An 18667-nucleotide genomic window follows, 5' to 3' on the forward strand; every position below is an offset into this window, starting at 1 on the left:
AGCAGTAGGTCTCAACAGTGGTCTCACAATTTCCAATCAACCATGATATAAACAGATGTGCTGTCATCCTCGTTTTATTCCTTTTACAGAACACAGGCAGAGTAAATTTAGCATAATGTTAAGGGCCTTAGGAATTTTGGAATGATAAATGAATGAAAAACTTCAAGTAACTAGCTGCATTAGCTCCTTAGAAGAGAGTCAGCCTGTCCTCTGAAGCTTGAAAGCCAGGCACTGAATTCTCTCTGGCTATGAAAGTCCGAGGTAGCATCATCTTCCCATGCACAGCTGTTTTTATCTACATTGTAAATCTGTTGTTTAGTGTAGTCTTCATCAATGACCTCAGCTAGACCTTCTGGATAACCTGTTGTAGCTTCTCCATCAGCACTTGCTGCTTCACCTTGTACTTCTATGTCATGGAAGTGGTTTCTTTCCTTAAACCAGCTTCTTGAACCAACCTCTGCTAGCTTCACATTTTTCGACTGCAACTTCCTTGTCTCTCTCAGCCTTCTTCGAATTGAAGAAATGTATGGCCTTGCTCTGGACTAGGCTTTGGCTTAAGGGAATTTTGTGGCTGGTCTTTTTTTGTTGTTGTTGTTTCTGTTTTTTCCTATCCAGATCACTACAACATTCTCTGTATCAGCAGGGAAGCTGTTTCACTTTTTTATTATTCATGAGTTTTCACTGGAATAGCACTTTTTATTTCCTTTAAGAACTTTTCCTTTTTATTCTTAACTTGACTAACTTTGGCACAAGAGACTTAGCTTTTGACTGATTTTGCTTTGTACCTGCCTTCCTCACTAAGCTTAATCATTTCTAGCTTTTGACGTAAGTGAGAGATGTGCAACTCTTCTTTTCGCTTGAACACTTAGAGACCATTGCAGGGTTAATAACTAGCCTAAAGACAATATTCTTGTGTTTCAGGGACTAGATGGGCCTGAGAAGAGGGAGAGAGATAGGGAAGCAGCCAATCAGTGGAGTAATCAGAACACACAACATTTATTGATGAAGTATGCAGTCTTATATGGGCATGGCTCATAGCACCCCAAAACAATTACAACAGTAACATCAAAGATCACAGATCACCATAACAGATATAATAATCATGAAAAATGTGAAATGTTGCTATAATTACCAAACTGTGACACAGAGACATGAAGTGAGTACACGCTGCTGGAAAAATGGTGCCATTAGACTTGCTCAACTTAGGGTTACCACAAACTTTCAATTTGTAAATATGTGATTTCTGCAAAGAACAATAAAACAAGTACACCTATATTTCCTGATTAATTAGAGGAGAAGAGTGACAGCGTAGGGGAGTCAAATAAGATCACCAAGGGTTTTGTCTGGAATAACTTGAAGTGTTGGCGCTGCCATTGACTGAGATGGGAAAGACTGCAAAAGGAGTTAGTTTTAGAGTTCAAGAGTTTTTATTTGAAACTACTCATTTATTTATGTATTTATTATTTTTATTTATTTATTTATTTTGAGACGGAGTCTTGCTCTGTCATCCAGGCTGGAGTGCAATGGCGCGATCTTGGCACACTGCAACCTCCACCTCCTAGGTTTGAACAATTCTCCCACCTCAGCCTCCCAAGTAGCTAGGACTACAGGTGCACGCCACCATGCCCAGCTAATTTTTGTATTTTCAGTAGAGATGGTGTTTCACCATATTGGTCAGGCTGGTCTCGAACTCCTTACCTCAGGTGAGCCACCCACCTTGGCCTCCCAAAGTGCTGGGATTACAGGCATAAGCCACAGCACCCTGCTGAAACTACCCATTTAGACAATCAAGTGGAAAAGTTGAGTAGATAATTTCATATGTGAATCTGAAGTTAAGAAGAGAAAGATTTGAACTGGAAATGTAAGTATAGGAGATGTCAGCATATAACCTGCACTTAAAGCCGCAAGACTAGGGTGTTGTTCACCAAGGGAGTGAGTCTAGAAAGATTAAGAAAGAACAAAGGCTGAGCCCTGGGGCAACACTAAAACTGTGGGAATAAGAATCAGTGAAGGAGGCTGAAAAGGAGTGACCAGTGAAGTAGAAAAATCAGGAGAGAATGGTGTCCAGAAAGCCAAACGACGGAAAGTGTGCAGGCGGAGGAAGTGAGACGCTGTGACCTGATGGATTCAAGTATGATAAGTCCCCTCCCACTTTTTTGCAGTTTCACTTCCTGATGTTTCAGTTCAACTGCAGTCAACTACAGTCTGAATATATTTAATATAAAGTTTCAGAAATAAACAATTCATGAGTTTTAAATGGCACGCTGGTCAGAGCAGTGGGATGAAATCTCACTATCCAGCTAGGGTGGTGAATCTTCCCGTTGTCCACACTGTCTATGCTACTCACCCCTTCCGTCTCGGTTATCAGATCAACTGTTGTGGTATCGCAGTGCTTCTGTTCAAGTCACCCTTATTTTACTTACTGATGGCCCCCAAGTGTGCAAGTGGTCAGGCTAGCAATTCAGATCTGCCAAAGAGAAACCGCAAAGTGCTTCCTTTAACATAGGATCCATAGGATTTGGTAATAATCCCAGTTTCAGGCATCTACTGGGGTCTTGAAACTTATTCCCTGTGGATAAGGAGGAATGCCACTGTAAAATGAAGGCTTAAAATTGACCTTGGGGTTTAGCAGCATGGAGATCTTGGGCCATCTTGACAAAACTGGTTTCTGTGGAATGGTGATGATAAAACTTTCATTGGATTTAAAGGAGATGAGAGTAGAACATTTAGAAACATCCAGCATAGGCAAGCCCTTCAAGGAGTTTTCCTAAAAAAGAGTAAATAAAGAAAGTAAAATAAAATAAAACAAAAAAGAGGGAGTAGCTGACAGGGAAATCAAGAAAAAGCCCCCACTCCTTGCCTTTTTTTACTTTAAAGATAGAACTAATAACTACATGATGGGGATGTTGGGAATGAGTCCATAGGGGCCAAAAACAAATGAAAATACAGAGCATAAAATTGCTGGTAGCAAAATATGACAATGCAATTTGGAGGATTTGAAAGCGTATGTCTAAAATGCCTATTTAAATTAACAAGTAACAAAGGAATGTCTACTCTAATTCACCCTTTTTCTTTGCATCCCATTCAAAATTCTGACCCACTTAAAAAATGATACCAGATAAGTATTTCTCTCTTATCTGATTAAAACAATTAGTACTAAAATGTGTATCAGGCTGAACATCCCACCTAAAGTCCATATTATTTTTACATATCTACAATAAAATGAATCTCTAATTGGAAGATATTTTTGAGTGGCATTTTCTGACCACTTGAGACATGACTCATTCCATATTTAGTTTTTCAGAGAGTAAGTAGGTTGAATCAGCATTATTATCCACAGTCAAAATGCCCCAAAGTCAATCGTAGATCCCAGAGATGTACAAAAAAACTGTAATGTGAAAACAAGGTCACGCTCCTCCACCACACCTAGGGCTAAACCCATTTCCACCTGTAAGAGATGTAGAGCGCACTCTCATCAGAGTCTATTTCCACAAAATAATAGTCTCTTTGTAACACCAAGGAGTCAGGCTGAAAATAGAAGTTAGGTGCTTTAAAATGAAGAATGCTCTGGCTTGGGCGCAGATTTAGACAGGTAGATTCAGATGCTGCTTACTGAAGAACTCTCTTTTGGTGAAGCAAAACATCTTCAATCCAGAAGTATGTTTGGCCTCTAACATGATCTTCTTGCTGTGCCTATGAAAACCTGTTGGACTCTGAGTCAGACTTGCCTGAGCCTGCCCCATATGCACATGTATAAAATGGTGGTGCTTTTCTCCTGTCTGAATCACATTGCTACACTATCCATTGACTCACCCTACCCACTAAAAGAGTTGAACTGAAAAAAGAACTCCAAGCAAAACTTTGCCTGGCTGACTATGCCTATGGTCTGTGAGTCACCAAAAATTTTAACTATGGACTTGACCTTACTAGCCCAGGTAAGCCCAAGAACTGCCCATCCCCACCCCATCCTCAACACAGACTTTCCTGAGGGATTGGAGCTAGCATAGTACATCACATTGCATGGCCACAAATCACCAATCTACCTTTGCAAAGTGCGGCTTTCTTAAGGTGTAGCATGCATACGTATAAATGCATATGTGGTATTTAACACAGGTTAATGAGATCAACCCCAAGTGAGTTTTCTGTAGGACATCATATACTGCAATTATGCATAAAGTTATGTTAAAATATAGGGACTTTCCACGTAAATGATTAAATAAAAATGATTTTAAAAATATCCACATGAGCTGCCTTATACATTTCTTAAGAATGTGTGTGCAAAGGGTTAATATTACATGTAAGGTAGACATCTAATGGGTAAATTTAAAAGCAGCTAAAAACATAGCATCCTGTGTATAACTTTCATAATTGTGCGTTCCTCCAGAGATAATGGATATCATTATCAGCAGCGCCTGTCCTAGGAAACTTGGCAAGGTTATGATTGTTTGTTACAGCTTTGGTTATATTAACATACACATTAATATTTATAAATATTTGATGTCATGTTAATTTTTCATATAAGATGATTTATGTAATGTTGCTGTGCCCTGTTAGAGGGCATTTGCAATATGCTTCAAAAGGGAACTGAATTGATGTATGTTCTTTAAGGGAACTTGCCTATATATCACAGTTCTTACGATGCATTATTCTGAACAAAAGTATTTCAAAATAAATTATGTGAATTGTGGATTTACTCCATTAACATTTTAAATAAAACATAAAGGAAAAGATCATGCTGAAACTATTTGCTGCATTTTAAAAGGAGCTCTGTTCTCTTGGAGCAGAACAAAGTTTACTGCAAGACTCTCTTTCAAAAATGGAGTTATCAAGCAAGAAATGCTTTTGCAATTTTGTTTTAAATAATATATAGTCTATATGGCATGCAAACTAGGATATTCAGAAAAGTATATAAACTTGGGATGGAAAAAAAATCATAATGTACTTATTTCCCTTTGTCAATTTTCTTTTGCTAAAGTATATTTTACTGTGACCAAATTTGGACATTAAGGGAATTAAATATAAGTTCAGCAGGATATGTATAATAAATAAATCAAAAAGTTACTAAATGAATATTTGCTTTAGGTGAAAAAATTAATTTCTTTATAGGAAGTTTAATAGGTTTGTTTAGTATTATAGTAATGCTTTATAATATAGTTCATTGGTTCACATAACCAAATAATATTATTAATGATGGTTTACTTTTTTTTGTTTTGCTCAAAAGGATAAAATATTTTATGTAAAATCTGTGGAAAAAATGCAGAAACCCTATTTTATATGGTAATCCATTTTCCAATTGTAATGGATGTTACCTTATCCTTTTTTTTCTATGTAGGCATTTTTTTAAGTATCATCTTGTAGTTATGCTATTAGCATATGAACTATTAATAAAATTTGAGTTTTGGACTTGTTTCTTTCTTTATTTTATTATTTTTTACTTTTTTAAGAGATGGGTCTCGCTATGTTGCCTAGATTGGTCTTGAACTCCTGCACTCAAGCAATCCTCCTACTACAGCTTCCCAAAATGCTGGGATTACAAACATGAGCCATTGATGCTGGGATTACAGGCATGAGCCACCAGTGCCTGACCTGTACTTGTTTCTTTTCAACAATTTTAACTAGCCCTTCTATTGTTCCTTTTTCCCTATTAAGATTTGAGTTTTCTTTAAAGTGAACAATTCATTATTAACTTACTGTTCTTTTTTTATGTCTCTAAAATGACACATCACCCTGTGGTATAACACTAAGAACGAAGTTAGTAAATTTGAGAATTTTGGAAATCCTCCTTTAAAATATATAACTGGAATTGAATATTTTCTTCTAAATTTATCATCAAATAAGTAATCATTGTTACTTTTCACTTCATCCCTGGCACTGTATTAAATCTTTATATAACTCAAAAAATCAATTTCAGAAATTACCTTTGATTTGACATTACAGAAGTTGGTTTATTATTACTATCCAGTTTCACAAAATCGACAATTAATTTGAGCAAAATGTAATAGACATTTTTCTCTCATATTTTCACACTCAAATTAATTCTGTCATCAAAATTATTCACATTCCAAAAAAAATTAAAGCAGGTCATGAGGGAAGAAAATGCCTTAATTTGAGGCCACCCAGAAAGATCGATGGCAACAAAGCATGGAATAGGGTTACATCCTGAAGCAACAGATAGCTAGCATTGTGCAAAGTATATGACTATTAAATCGTTTTAAATTCACATAATAAATATCATGTGAAAATATGTTGCTAATGCACATAGTCACAAACAGCAGTCAGCAGTAAATAAATTGTGTTAAGTATAAATGATTTGTATTAATACCTACAGATATTTAGCTTAGAATATTTATAATACACACATGGCAATCTATTTATATTTCATAATATATAATACAAGGAGAAGGAAAATATGAGAAACGTGGTATTTTTCGAGTATCACAAATCTGTGTTGTCAAATATGAATCAGAATTTACTCTTCAGAATTCCTGCTGCCTGAATGAAGAAGAATCAAAAATTTAGAAGGTGTAGTATTATATATGATCAAAATGTTACAAAGCATAGTAACTGAAATTATCAAACAATATCAGCAGAACCACCTTCCTTGAAAGAATATAATAGATCACCCATTAAGAAAAAACCAGAAATTAAAAGCTTTAGGTGTCAAAGGATAGGTAATTAGGAAAGGATAATCAAAGAGTGGATTCCACAAAAAGGTTAGTGCTGTATTTTATGTTGCTGAAATAAGCCTTTTGGCAATTGATGTATAAGTAATCAAATTAAAAGTTTTCCATCTTACACTGATTATTTTATAGGTAAAAGTATGCATTAGGTAAATAATAAATTAAGAAAAAGAAGGTCAATGTTCAATTGCAGTGCTTTAAAAGCGTCTTCCTTAAGATTATATGCACCCAAGAGACAATTAGCTTAAAATTATAACACTATAGTAGGAGAAAGAGATCTAGATACACAGACACATGCATACACACATAGATACACAAATAGATAAGTATATGTGAGGGTATCTCCAAATACAGTATACAAATCTATATTGAGTTGGCTACTATTGTTCTTACTGTAAAGTTTCTAACGTAGTCGTAAAATTGCAAGGAAGTTAAAACGTCAGAATAGTTTACCACTCCAAATTAGATTGCGATATTTTATCTAAATCTAGGCAAAGCCAACTCTTTTTAAAAATACTCTTCAGAGAGAGGGTAGTCTCAGATATCATAACTACAAAAATGATGTGCAATTTAATTTAAATCCAGATTTTTATATTTAGAGACAATTTAGTTATAGAGTTAAAGAAATTATGACATTTCTAAATAAAGGTTTTACTGAATTAAAATACTATACTGCAAAGTAATTTTTCTAGGTGAATGTGGCAAAAATTCCATTAGTGGGATTCTCACCAAAATCTGATATCTAAAAAGAAAACTCATAGCAGATCAATACTAGTAAGATAAATGGATCAAACTTACATACATACAAATCACATTTCTTTTTATCGCTGATGAATACTTAGTAATACATTATTAACAGTCACGAAAACCATTGTACTATGTGTTTAAGTGACAGTGCAACAAATTAAGGCTTCACATCAAACCCCATGTAGGTCACTTTTGGAGGTATCTGCTTCACTGGTCGGAGACATTTCCCTTGGTCAGTGTGCACATTTTCATTACCAAGTAAAAGAAGTAGTTGTTGAATGAGCTGGAATGGCTCAACATAACATATTACCACAAAAAGAAAACAAACATTTATAAATCCTGTATGCTTTTTTTTTTTTCATCTTTGGATCTGGACAGTTGGTATTAGATAAAATGTTTAAGACGAAGCTGAAAGATTGTAGCATCATTTCACACAAATTACATTATATTTATTTTGAATTTTTCCTACGTAAGCTGAACTAGAAGAAAATAATTGGTTAGATAAATGAGCGATCAATTAACAATAAAATCTAACCCTCTAAAGTTTAAACATTCTGTCTCATTTGATTCTCTTAATATCTTAAGAGAAGCTGATAGAGGACTATTACTTCTTGTGTGGCAGATTTAACCCCAGGATGAAATGAAATTCTTATTTGATAACAGTTCAGTTTGTTGGTGATAATGGCGACCCTTGGTATTTCAAGTGGGTTTTTGGCCAGGTCATCTGCATAAGTGAATCTAAACTAATTATTTCAATAGACCTCTCTTATATAAACTGTGTTAACGTAAACACTGTATAAACTCTAAATGTAGTGGGGGAGGTTGGGGTGTGCAGAACGAACAGACTGCTTTCTACAATTTAACCCTGAACATATGGCATGTCCATACATGTAAAATTAATGTGTCCAGTACAATCAATCATTTAATAGTTTATCAGTCATTGCAGATCACGGCAAAATATGTTTGGCCACACTACTATGCATCTGTTAGAAGATAAACCTAAATGGATAAAATGAGTTCAGGTCATAGTTCATTTTTCTTTCTGTTTATGATTATGAATTTGTTATTTTACTACATCTTTTGTTAAATAAAAAAACTCACCCATGATTAGCATTGATTTATTTTATGTTCATTTTAGATTTGATATTAGCGTTTTTATCATGAATATATCATATCCATAAGAAGGCAAAGATACTGGGTTTACTTTCTGCTCTGGTTTCAGTTATTTATATTAAATTCTGCCTTTAGGAAGAGTTATGGGTAACCATTTTAGGGTTAATCTGTCACTGCCTGATTAAGTATGAAAGGAAACCATTCAAAAGTCACAAGAATGAAATGTAACAGAATGCACAAGGGGTCAATAAAGATGTGTATTTTTCCTTCCACTGTGATCTATTGCTATTCAGAACAATTGATTAGACAGGTTCATTATTGTTTTGCAACCACACATAAACCATTATTATCTGCCATTCACTCCCTAAGGTGTTCTAGTGGACAGTTTTTCAATGATTTGTGATTTCAAATAGCAACAAACTTACAATTCACCTTGTTTAACTTCCCTGAACATTCAAAGAGGGGTAGCAACTTCTACAAGCTAAACATTGGAGCAGCTACAGCCTTCTTGGAAATTTTTTATCAGACAAATGTTTATCACACCCAAACTGTGCTCAGTCCTTAATACAGTGATTTTACTTTATCCTGAACTGATTAATAATGGAGGAGGGAACTGTCTTTCTGGAGCTGAAATCTTCTGTAAGTCTAGCCTTCAACCATCATTCAAAAGTATGTGCTGAGGGTTGCATATAATGTTATTTAGAGAAATTGATAAAGGAATTATAAAATGCATTATAGACCAGCCGTGGTGGCTCACGCCTGTAATCCCAGCACTTTGGGAGGATGAGGCGGGTGGATCACGAGGTCAGGAGTTCAAGACCGGCCTAGCCAACATGGTGAAACCACGTCTCTACTGAAAAAAAAAAAAAAAAAAATTAGCCAGACCTGGCGGTGAGTGCCTGTAATCCCAGCCACTCGGGAGGCTGAGGCAGAGAATTGCTTGAACCTGGGAGGTGGAGGTTGCAGTGAGCTGAGATCACGCCACTGCACTCCAGCTTGGGCGACAGAGCGAGAATCTGTCTCAAAAAAAAAATGTGTTATATTAGGAGCAATTTTATTGTATATCTGTACAACATATAAAACAAAGGAAGATGAGCAAAATTGCTGTGGAACAGGACCTAAAGTTTTGTCACGTTCAATTTTTTCATATTATAAAATGACTTTTCTCAAAAGCAGACTCAAGCAATAAAGTATTTTCTTTGTGGAATTCACATTGGGGTATATATGTGTTCTTAAGAGTCATCGCCCTTTTATTAAACTCTAGTTCATAGTTCTGTGTGTGTGTATGATTTTATATGTGTGTAACTAACGTGATCAGAGCAAGTTCTATTCCTCTTAGAAATATGTGTCATTCTTAGTGTTCGAGCTCTGGAAAAAGATTAATTAATCCTGGCTTTTCTACTTACATTGGACAAACTACTCACTTTTCAATGTATGATCTTTAAAATGAGGAAAATAATAGTAACGACTTTTGAAGTTGTTATGAGGACCACATGAGACAATGTGTGTTACGTGGTGGGAACGTTGTCTGCAAGAAAACATGCATGTAGGCCAGGCGAGTCAGGAGGAGGAGGGAAAATAGGATGCAGACCAGGTAATTGCAGTAGTCAAGACAACATAAAAAGAAAGACTTGTTTTTATGCTTTTCCCACTACTTATAATAAGGACTTTAAATCTGCAATATAAGAGAAACAGGGTCGCATCCTTAAGTGTAATCATAGTACTTTGTTAAAAGTCACATCCTTCAGAGACAAGTAATTGCGAAAGAAGGAAGTGAAGATGGCAGGATAGTGATAATGCTTTATGTTAAAAATGTAAGGGCTTTCAGCATGAGCAATGCTTATGAAAACCATCCTAGAAATAGCACGGGATGCTGACCTGTAAATGCCTAGCTTCCAAATAAAGCTCTTAATTTTTTTTGATATATTTATTCGGGATTTCTATTAAAGGCTACACAAGTTGAGTTAGTTTCTATTCCACTTCACAAACAGCATTCTTTAATTTCTGATAATAAATAGAACTAATACATATTTAAAGGTTCATCCCAAAATTTATATAATTTTAGGATCATATATAAAATATTAAACAAGATAGCCAGCAAAAATTTGTATACAGTGTTCCAAGTATTAAAATACATAGAAAATGCCATCTCAGTTTATAACATTGATTTTATGACTCTTAGAAAATATAATCCAAAATTGAATTTTGAAGTGTCACTGAATCTTCAGCTGGAATTTCTCCTGGCAGATACTCTCACCCTCTTCATTTTGTGAATTTTGATTTCTCTCTTAAGTGGGAATGTGTCAATCCTGAAAATAATTCCACTACAGTTATTTGCAACAACTTCTTTTTAATAGGGAAATGTTAAAACTGAAATATATATTTACTTTATGAAAAATATTTAACCCAGGGCAATATTTCTCAAACTTCCCTTTGAGTAAGAATGTTCTGGAAGAGTTGTTTAAAATACTAATTTACTGGTTCTATCCTTGGGGATTCTGATTCCCTACAGCTGAAACAGGGCCCAGGAATGTATAGTTTCTCTAGAACCCTCAGGTGATTCTGATTACAGGGGGTCTAAAGGCAACAATTAGAAAATTATTGGTCCAGGGCTACCATAGATAGTTACAGCCTATTTGTCATCAAGATAATCTTCAAATTTCAATAAAGAACCTCTTTATTATCAACATTATTCCAAAATGTAGTAAAGGTTGATTTCTAATAAGTTTAAAAATAAATATTGCCTGTACCATGGCCTGATTTCAATCTAGTTTCTAAGTAACACTGTAAACTCTTGAGGCAAGATTCTAGTACTCACTGATCAGTGTAAATAGAGACTAAAGATAAATGCAGAGCTCCATTAAGCCAGGACTCTAAGCTAGGAATCTCACATGCACCCTCTCTTCCTTCCAGTATCGTCTTAGTTTATCTTCAGTTTAAGCTTGTTCTCCCTTCTCTTTCCCCTAACTCAGATTCTCTCACTGCCAATTTCCTCCCTCTTTATAGACTCTTAGCTTATAATCTTCTCATGGCCTACTTTTTTTTCCTCCTAGATATCTTATCCAAGGATAAAAGAGGGGAAGGTGAATCCTGGTCTTTCATAGATTTTGTGGATTAAAAGTGCTGGACTTGGAGTATACGGCTAAGAAAGAAGTGTTAAGTAAACACAGAAAGAAATTTGGATGCTTCTCTGCCCAGGCTAGTTTCTTCTTTCTCCCAGTCTGCTCTAGAAATGCCTGGCTTCTTATGTTTTTCACTAAAACAAACAAAGCCAGAGCTACATCTTCATCAGGTAAACTAAAAATCAGATCATATGGCCCGTAGGAGCTTGCTGTATTTCAATATGACTCCTTTAATATTTCTTTTTTTTTTTTTTTTTTTTTTTTTTTTTTGAGACGGAGTCTCGCTCTGTCGCCCAGGCTGGAGTGCAGTGGCCAGATCTCAGCTCACTGCAAGCTCCGCCTCCCGGGTTCCCGCCATTCTCCTGCCTCAGCCTCCCGAGTAGCTGGGACTACAGGCGCCGCCACCTCGCCCGGCTAGTTTTTTGTATTTTTAGTAGAGACGGGGTTTCACCGTGTTAGCCAGGATGGTCTCAATCTCCTGACCTTGTGATCCGCCCGTCTCGGCCTCCCAAAGTGCTGGGATTACAGGCTTGAGCCACCGCGCCCGGCCTACTCCCCCTTTAATATTTCATGGCTTTATTCCACAACACTCTTTTCTCAGAAATGCATCACACCACAGAGCAAACCAAGCTTTGCTGTCTTAAGCACCAAAAATGAACCAAAGTTTGGCCAGGCGTGGTGGCTCACGCCTGTAATCCCAGCACTCTGGGAGGCCGAGGAGAGTGGATCACAAGGTCAGGAGATTGAGACCATCCTGGCCAACATGGTGAAACCCCCTCTCTACTAAAAATACAAAAATTAGCTGAGTATGGTGATGCACGCCTGTAGTCCCAGCTACTCAGGAGGCTGTGGTAGGAGAACCGCTTGAACCCGGGAGGCGGACGCTGCAGTGAGCCGAGATCACACCACTGCACTCCAGCCTAGTGACAGGGCGAGACTGTGTCTCAAAAAAAAAAAAAAAAAAAAAAACAAAAAACAAATCCAAAAATGATCCATAGTTTTAGGCAAGAGGATAGCGGATAGCTTTACCTAGAATGTTGTTAGAAATATCTTTCTTTGCCTCACTTGGGACGTTTTACCCTAAGAGTAGTGGTGTTTCTGGTGTCATCTTTAAGCAAACAAAGAATTCCATGACACAAGAAGATGACTGTTTAGGCTTCCAGACTGAGGTAATTAATGCAACTGTGGCCTAATGTACTTCTGACATCAAGATTTATGGATGATCCAGGTTTAGTCTCTTAGAAAAATCAGCTATGAGTTGAATACAGACTTGAAGTGAAAGTAAAGAAGAAATAAAATATCAAAATCTTATGTTGTATTTTAAATTTCTAAAGTCTTAAGGAAGTTGTTTGTCTATGTCCATTTCAAATGGGTATAATGGTCCATGACAGGCTTTGAGAGAATAGGCTATGAGCATGAACTTCATTGTAAGTATGTTGTTAAGAGTGGCAGTGGTATTGATGATGTAAACATCTTTCCTCTCCTGGCATTAACAGACAGAAATGTGACTTGTAGATTCAGTCTCTCTCCACCAACATATATGTAAGCAAAATGTGAAACTCACCTCTCTGCTTACATATCTTTAGTTGATAGTTCACAGACAAGAAGTTTTGTGAGACTGAACCCTAAATGATCTGTTAATGATTTGGGATTTTAAACAGTTTGCTCTGAAAGCTGGTTCTTGTAATCAAGTTTGACATGAAAATAGCACTGTCATTAAATTCAAGGAAATACCACAGTTTAATGCTTAATCACATTAAATTTCGGATAATTTGTATGTCGTGAAGCTGTATTTTGGAAACATCGGTTGGAGCTTTAGTACTGAGCAGACCATATATCTACACAGACTCTTAGTCTCAGGGCACTTCAGTATCAAGTTGTAGTTTTGGAAAGCTGGTATGGAAGAAAAAAAAAAACACCTGTTTATTAATTGCATAGAAATGTTTTAGGGCATACCTACATGTCATTAAAGTGGCAATGATAGTGAATAATAGGGCTACAATTACTTTCTTCTAGAACCAGTTTCTTTCTTTCAAGGGAAAAATTCTTGCCCCGTCACTTGACCCATGAATTTTCAGGAGTGTTCCTTGCCTCTGATTTGAAGCATGTTAACGTTGTTCTTTTTCAAGCAGTTCTGATTCTTTGCCCTATACATTTCTGTGGATAGCTGTTGTCTGGGTGATGGAAGGGTAGAGATTAAATTGAATTTCTTGCAGGGTCAGTTTACATAGTGAGTTCTGAAAGCACTGAGTGGAAGATTTACATTTTCAAGCACAATCGTTGAAATTATGGTGAGTAAAACATATGATAAGGATATTAACATATGCCTAATAGGTCACCCATACTCACGTGGGAGTTTTAGTACTTCTTAGTAATTCCATTTACTTGACACAAATGGTTGTAGCTGATTGCTCTAACCTATCACCATACCTTGAGCAAAACAACGAATGGCATTCAATGAGGAGTTAGGATCCATTAAAGAGAAGCCCATTATAACAGCTTATATAATCTACAATGCAAATGAGAACAGTGTTTCAACATAAGATGAAAAAGGCATTCTGAAAGAGGCTAAAGTATTTTCTAAATTTTAAAAAAGCGCTAGTCTTGACTCCTAAGATTTCTTCAATATTTTTCAAAGTGTCAACTCAGAATTGTGGAATATGTCTTTTGTCTTCCCACTGTAAGGATTCAAACTTCTCATAATGCACAGAAAGATCTCCAGTCAGGATCCCCCCCACCCAATATGACGTTGTGTTAAACTTCATCCAGTTGTCCAGCTAATTCTTATGCTTCTCCAATTTTACTGGATATGATGTTTTTATTGGGGTTCATGGAAGCATGGCTAATGATATCAGCAAGCTTTGTAATTTCTCACTGCCAGTTTTCTACACAACGTACACTTTTGTCACTCAAACTGCACCAAATTGCTCCAACAATTAATCTTAAAGCGCAGGAGTAGGGGGACTTTTAAATGGACCCCTTCTTGGGATTTTGTGTTAAAAACAGAAAAGTTCCCATGAGTGAAGGGGGTAAGTTAGCTTTTCCAGCCTCTGCCTCTCCCCAAGTCTCACTCTTCTCTACCACCCCCCAAAAGGAATGAATTACATTTCTCTTCTTGTCCTTTAAATGAATAGCATAGTTTGGGTGAAATTATCGGGCAATTGCATGCCTTTTATGCAGATAATGCTATTTGATGAAAGCGGTGTTTTGATCTGCTAAGGATAATACAGATCCAGGGTTGGATTCATTGGTGAGAGTAAAGCTGTCTTCTGTGATAACTTCATCTCAGCATGAGGTCAGACGGGGAAAACTGGGATGGGGGATTAAAAAATGACACAGTCGGAGCAGTATTCAGTTCCCTGCTGTGCTCCTGGCTGCACACTATAGCTTATGTTTCTGATCTGTTATGGTATTGTCTGCCTTTCTCTCTCGGAGCAGAAAGAGATTGCTTAAAACTTTTCTTTTTTCAGCTAGAGGGATTAGTTCTGTGCAGCTTTTTTAATTAAAGAAACTGTATCTTTTTCAAGGCAATTTAAAGCTGCAAGAGAAGAACCATCAACATCCATAACTTAGTACTATTATCTGTAACAAAGTGTAAGCTCTAAATTTGATATTCAGAAATAGGGGAAAGGAGCCATAGAATTCTGTTGTATTTTTAACCTTCAGTGGTTGCTCCAATCCCTAAATGAAGAATAGTAAATAAATTATTTTGTATAAGTCCTGAATATGTTTCTATAAGTAGTAACTTTCAGCCTTTTTGCTTTTTTAGCTTAGCTGATCTTGCTTAATTAAATCTTCATGATGATAGCGAAGTGCACTTGAAAATGGTGTAAGAGGAAATAGATTTGACTATATATCCTCTTCTTTACCCAGAGATCATTTTTAAACATTTCCATTCTACTGAAAGTGATAACAGTAGAAAATGTCTGCTTAATATGGGCAATTTGCATTTAAACAGTGCAAAGTACAACATTATGGTACTTTATCACGACGAATCGTTGCATTTGTGATAAGCGGTCATCATCTTTATTAATCTGAGGGGAGCATGGATTGAATCTATCCAAAGTGATGATGAATTTGTCAGGACATATACATTTGAGTTGAATTTATAGCTCAATTTAACCCAGGTTAATGTCGAAAATCCTCAAATGTTTCCAATAAGGCCCATATGGTTATCACTTTACAAAGCACACAGGCTCTGCGCTTCAGTTGCAACATATACATCTCCAACTAAATTCCATGCCAGATCAATTAGCAACAGTCCTCCTGAGCAGACAGGAACAAACAGAGATTGTTTCCCCAATACCAGCTGAACCCTTGTCTTGAAGAAATGAAAAGCAGTCATCTTATGCTCTACACTTCTTACCACTAAAAATCCAAAGGGAAGGTGGAAGACAATAGGGTTTTATAAATAATGTCATATTTAATATAAAAACGTGAGTATCTACACGTTATAGGTGCTTGCTACAATTTGTTTCCAAATTTCGATAAATATCATATCCTACTGAAAAAGAGAAAACCAAAATTTGATCTCTTTGCCTTTTCTCATTGTTTTTGTCTTTACTTTAAATTATGTTTCTGAGGAAAGTCAACCAAGGTCAAAAGTGGTTCGTTGTAATGACCAGAATTTTAAAATGATGTCCCATTAAAAACTTGATAGTAGAGAAGAAAAAAGTGTACTTAAATACATTTTCGAGGTAAATTTTATTTATGACATACCCCTATTTAAAAAAGAAAGTCAGAAGGGCTAAAGACAATGAAAATATTTTATTCATGTATCCACTCATTCATTCAACAAGCATTTATTGAGCAGCTCCTATATGCCAGCCCATGGGCTAGGCTTGTGTGTCCAAAGAGGCATAAGGTTGAGCCCCTACACTCCCAGAGTGCTCAGCTATTAGGAAAGACCTATACAAAAAACAGTGCCATCCTTTATTACATGCAGAAAACACAGTGGAAGCACTGCCAAGGAAGGAAAGTATCACTAATAGGTGCTTTAAAAGCTGTGAGTTCTGGGGGCTCCAGATGCAGGGCATTCCAGACTAAGAGGTCACCAAAGGGAGGAGAAAGAGTGGGCACTTCTGGGAAATAAAAAGATGTTCAATTTGTCTGATACTGAATTATAGTCACTTGATGCCTATATTTTTAGCCTATATTTACAAGTTAACATATAAGCTGGAACCTAAAATATCTAAAGGGTGTTGTTTTACTAAAAAATTGTCCTGTAATGTCACTATTTTATCATAAACCTTGCCAGCAGCTAATGCCTACCTTGAGTACACTATATACGTTTCTCACTGAAAAGTTGTTTATAGAAAATATGACAGATTTTAAAAGGCACTCCATGATAACTCTTAATTATAAAGGTTCCAACTTTCAGCGTGGAATAATGTAGCAAGTTTTAAACACATTCACAGAGCTAAACCAAACCCAAAAGTTCCACATGTTAAAAGATGCTGGTGTTCAAAATGCTTTGCAAAACCTGGGGTCTTTTATGAGGCTCCAGCCAAAGCAAGGGAGCCCTTGGGTGGTGCTACGCAAATGCTTTTTCACTGAAGGTTGGAGCCACGCATAGGCCAGGTTTACGCCATGGAATACAAGCAAATGTACTGGAGAAGCATGGTCCCAATTAAAGGTTGCTTCGTCTCATCACCAGTCCATTCAGTGGCTCCAAAATGCATGCACATTGAGAGAGGCTTATCTTGCTTTAATTAAGATAATGAAAACATATTTTCCTCTACAAACAGTCATTTAATTTTATGACTTTGTCAGTGATCGAATTAAAATATTTGTTTTATAGTTCCCTCAATCTAACAGCCAAGGGATAAGTTATTTTTTGTCAGTGGGGGGAAACCCCCACCCAATAATATCTTTGTCTACTTGAGAGACTTCCATGTAAAATTTAAGTTTTAGTGTTGTTCACTGTTGTAGATTAATAGCTTGCTACCTGTGAAGCCATTTGTGTAAGGCAAACACCTCAGGTGCCTAGAATTTGGGGTTCGCTCAGTGGCTACCAGCCTTTAGCGTGTGTTCTAAAGTGGCCCATCACCTATTTGCTGTTCTCAGTTGAGACATAACCTTCTTTTGGGCATATGTGGGTGACTGGCTTTCCTGGTCCTGAGGGGTGAGCTGGAAGGTCTAGGTACCTGAGATTTGGCTCCCCTAGTCATTTCTACCCCGCTCCTCATCGTTCCTAGGGTCTCCCGAGTGGGAGAGTTTGCAGCCGGTGAGCCACTGGGTTTGAACCCAGCAGGCAGGCCGCTCAGGCCTCAGGTTTGCTAGAGCAGATGGAACAAAGTCCAAAGAATAGGTAAACTCAGTGATGTCCACAAGTCTCCTTGGAGAGCCGAATACCTGCCTCACCCGGCGGGGCGGTCCCCTTCTGCACGCCTGAAAGCCTCGCGTGTCAAAGGAGGAAGTGGCTGCGGAGACCATCGAGTCTGCACGGGAGAGAGGCACAAACAGCTGCTACCCGGCCCCTTCAGGTCCAAGCTGGCTCTTTAGGACAGGAGGAGAAAACGGACAGCCCCCAAAGGGGAGAAAGGGAAGGCGCATGTGATGCTGACTAAAATGGACAGGTGTCACCTTCAGGTGGGCAGCGGCACTTGGCAGAGACTTGGCCCACGGGGAGGCGGTGGAGCAGCAGGGCAGGGTGCTGTTGGCCTTGCCTCAGTAGTGGGGCAAGAGCCTGGTTCCTCTTCCCCAAAATGAATCCGGAGGTTCCGCCCATTATTTTCCCCCTAAGGACTTTTTAGAGGCTTGCAAAGGCCCCAGGCATGCGTTCCTAAGAGTAGGGCTAGGCGAGGGGAGCTGGGCCACATTTTCCTTGTGGAGAGCTGCGCATCTGTGTGACAAGAGGGGCCCACGGGAGGGCGACGCCGCCAGCTCCGTCCCATTATCCCGAGCACTACCGGCTGCGTTCACACCGCAAAGTCACCAGCTGCGCCGGGCAGAGTTTGCTGAGAGGGGCCAGAGGCTTGCAAAACAGACAGCGCTGTCTTGGAT

General features: G+C 37.5%; 1 protein-coding gene and 1 long non-coding RNA gene across 3 annotated transcripts in view; one reads left to right on the forward strand and one right to left on the reverse strand.

Moving 5' to 3' along the window:
* Positions 1-18667, forward strand: part of TENM3 (teneurin transmembrane protein 3) — a 1046942-nt gene that overhangs the window by 375590 nt on the left and 652685 nt on the right. The gene's annotated exons all lie outside the window — the stretch shown is intronic.
* The window catches only part of LOC140712051 (uncharacterized), a 66689-nt gene that overhangs the window by 45129 nt on the left and 2893 nt on the right, over positions 1-18667 (reverse strand). The window contains exon 2 of one of the 2 annotated variants that reach the window (XR_012093509.1): positions 694-2767. The exons of the other annotated variant lie outside the window; for it this stretch is intronic. This is a non-coding gene — a long non-coding RNA (uncharacterized lncRNA). Of the gene's footprint in view, positions 1-693; positions 2768-18667 lie in introns of those variants that run through there. 2 annotated transcript variants of the gene reach the window in all.

Source organism: Chlorocebus sabaeus, chromosome 7, assembly GCF_047675955.1.
Source record: "Chlorocebus sabaeus isolate Y175 chromosome 7, mChlSab1.0.hap1, whole genome shotgun sequence".
Classification (NCBI taxonomy): Eukaryota; Metazoa; Chordata; class Mammalia; order Primates; family Cercopithecidae; genus Chlorocebus; species Chlorocebus sabaeus.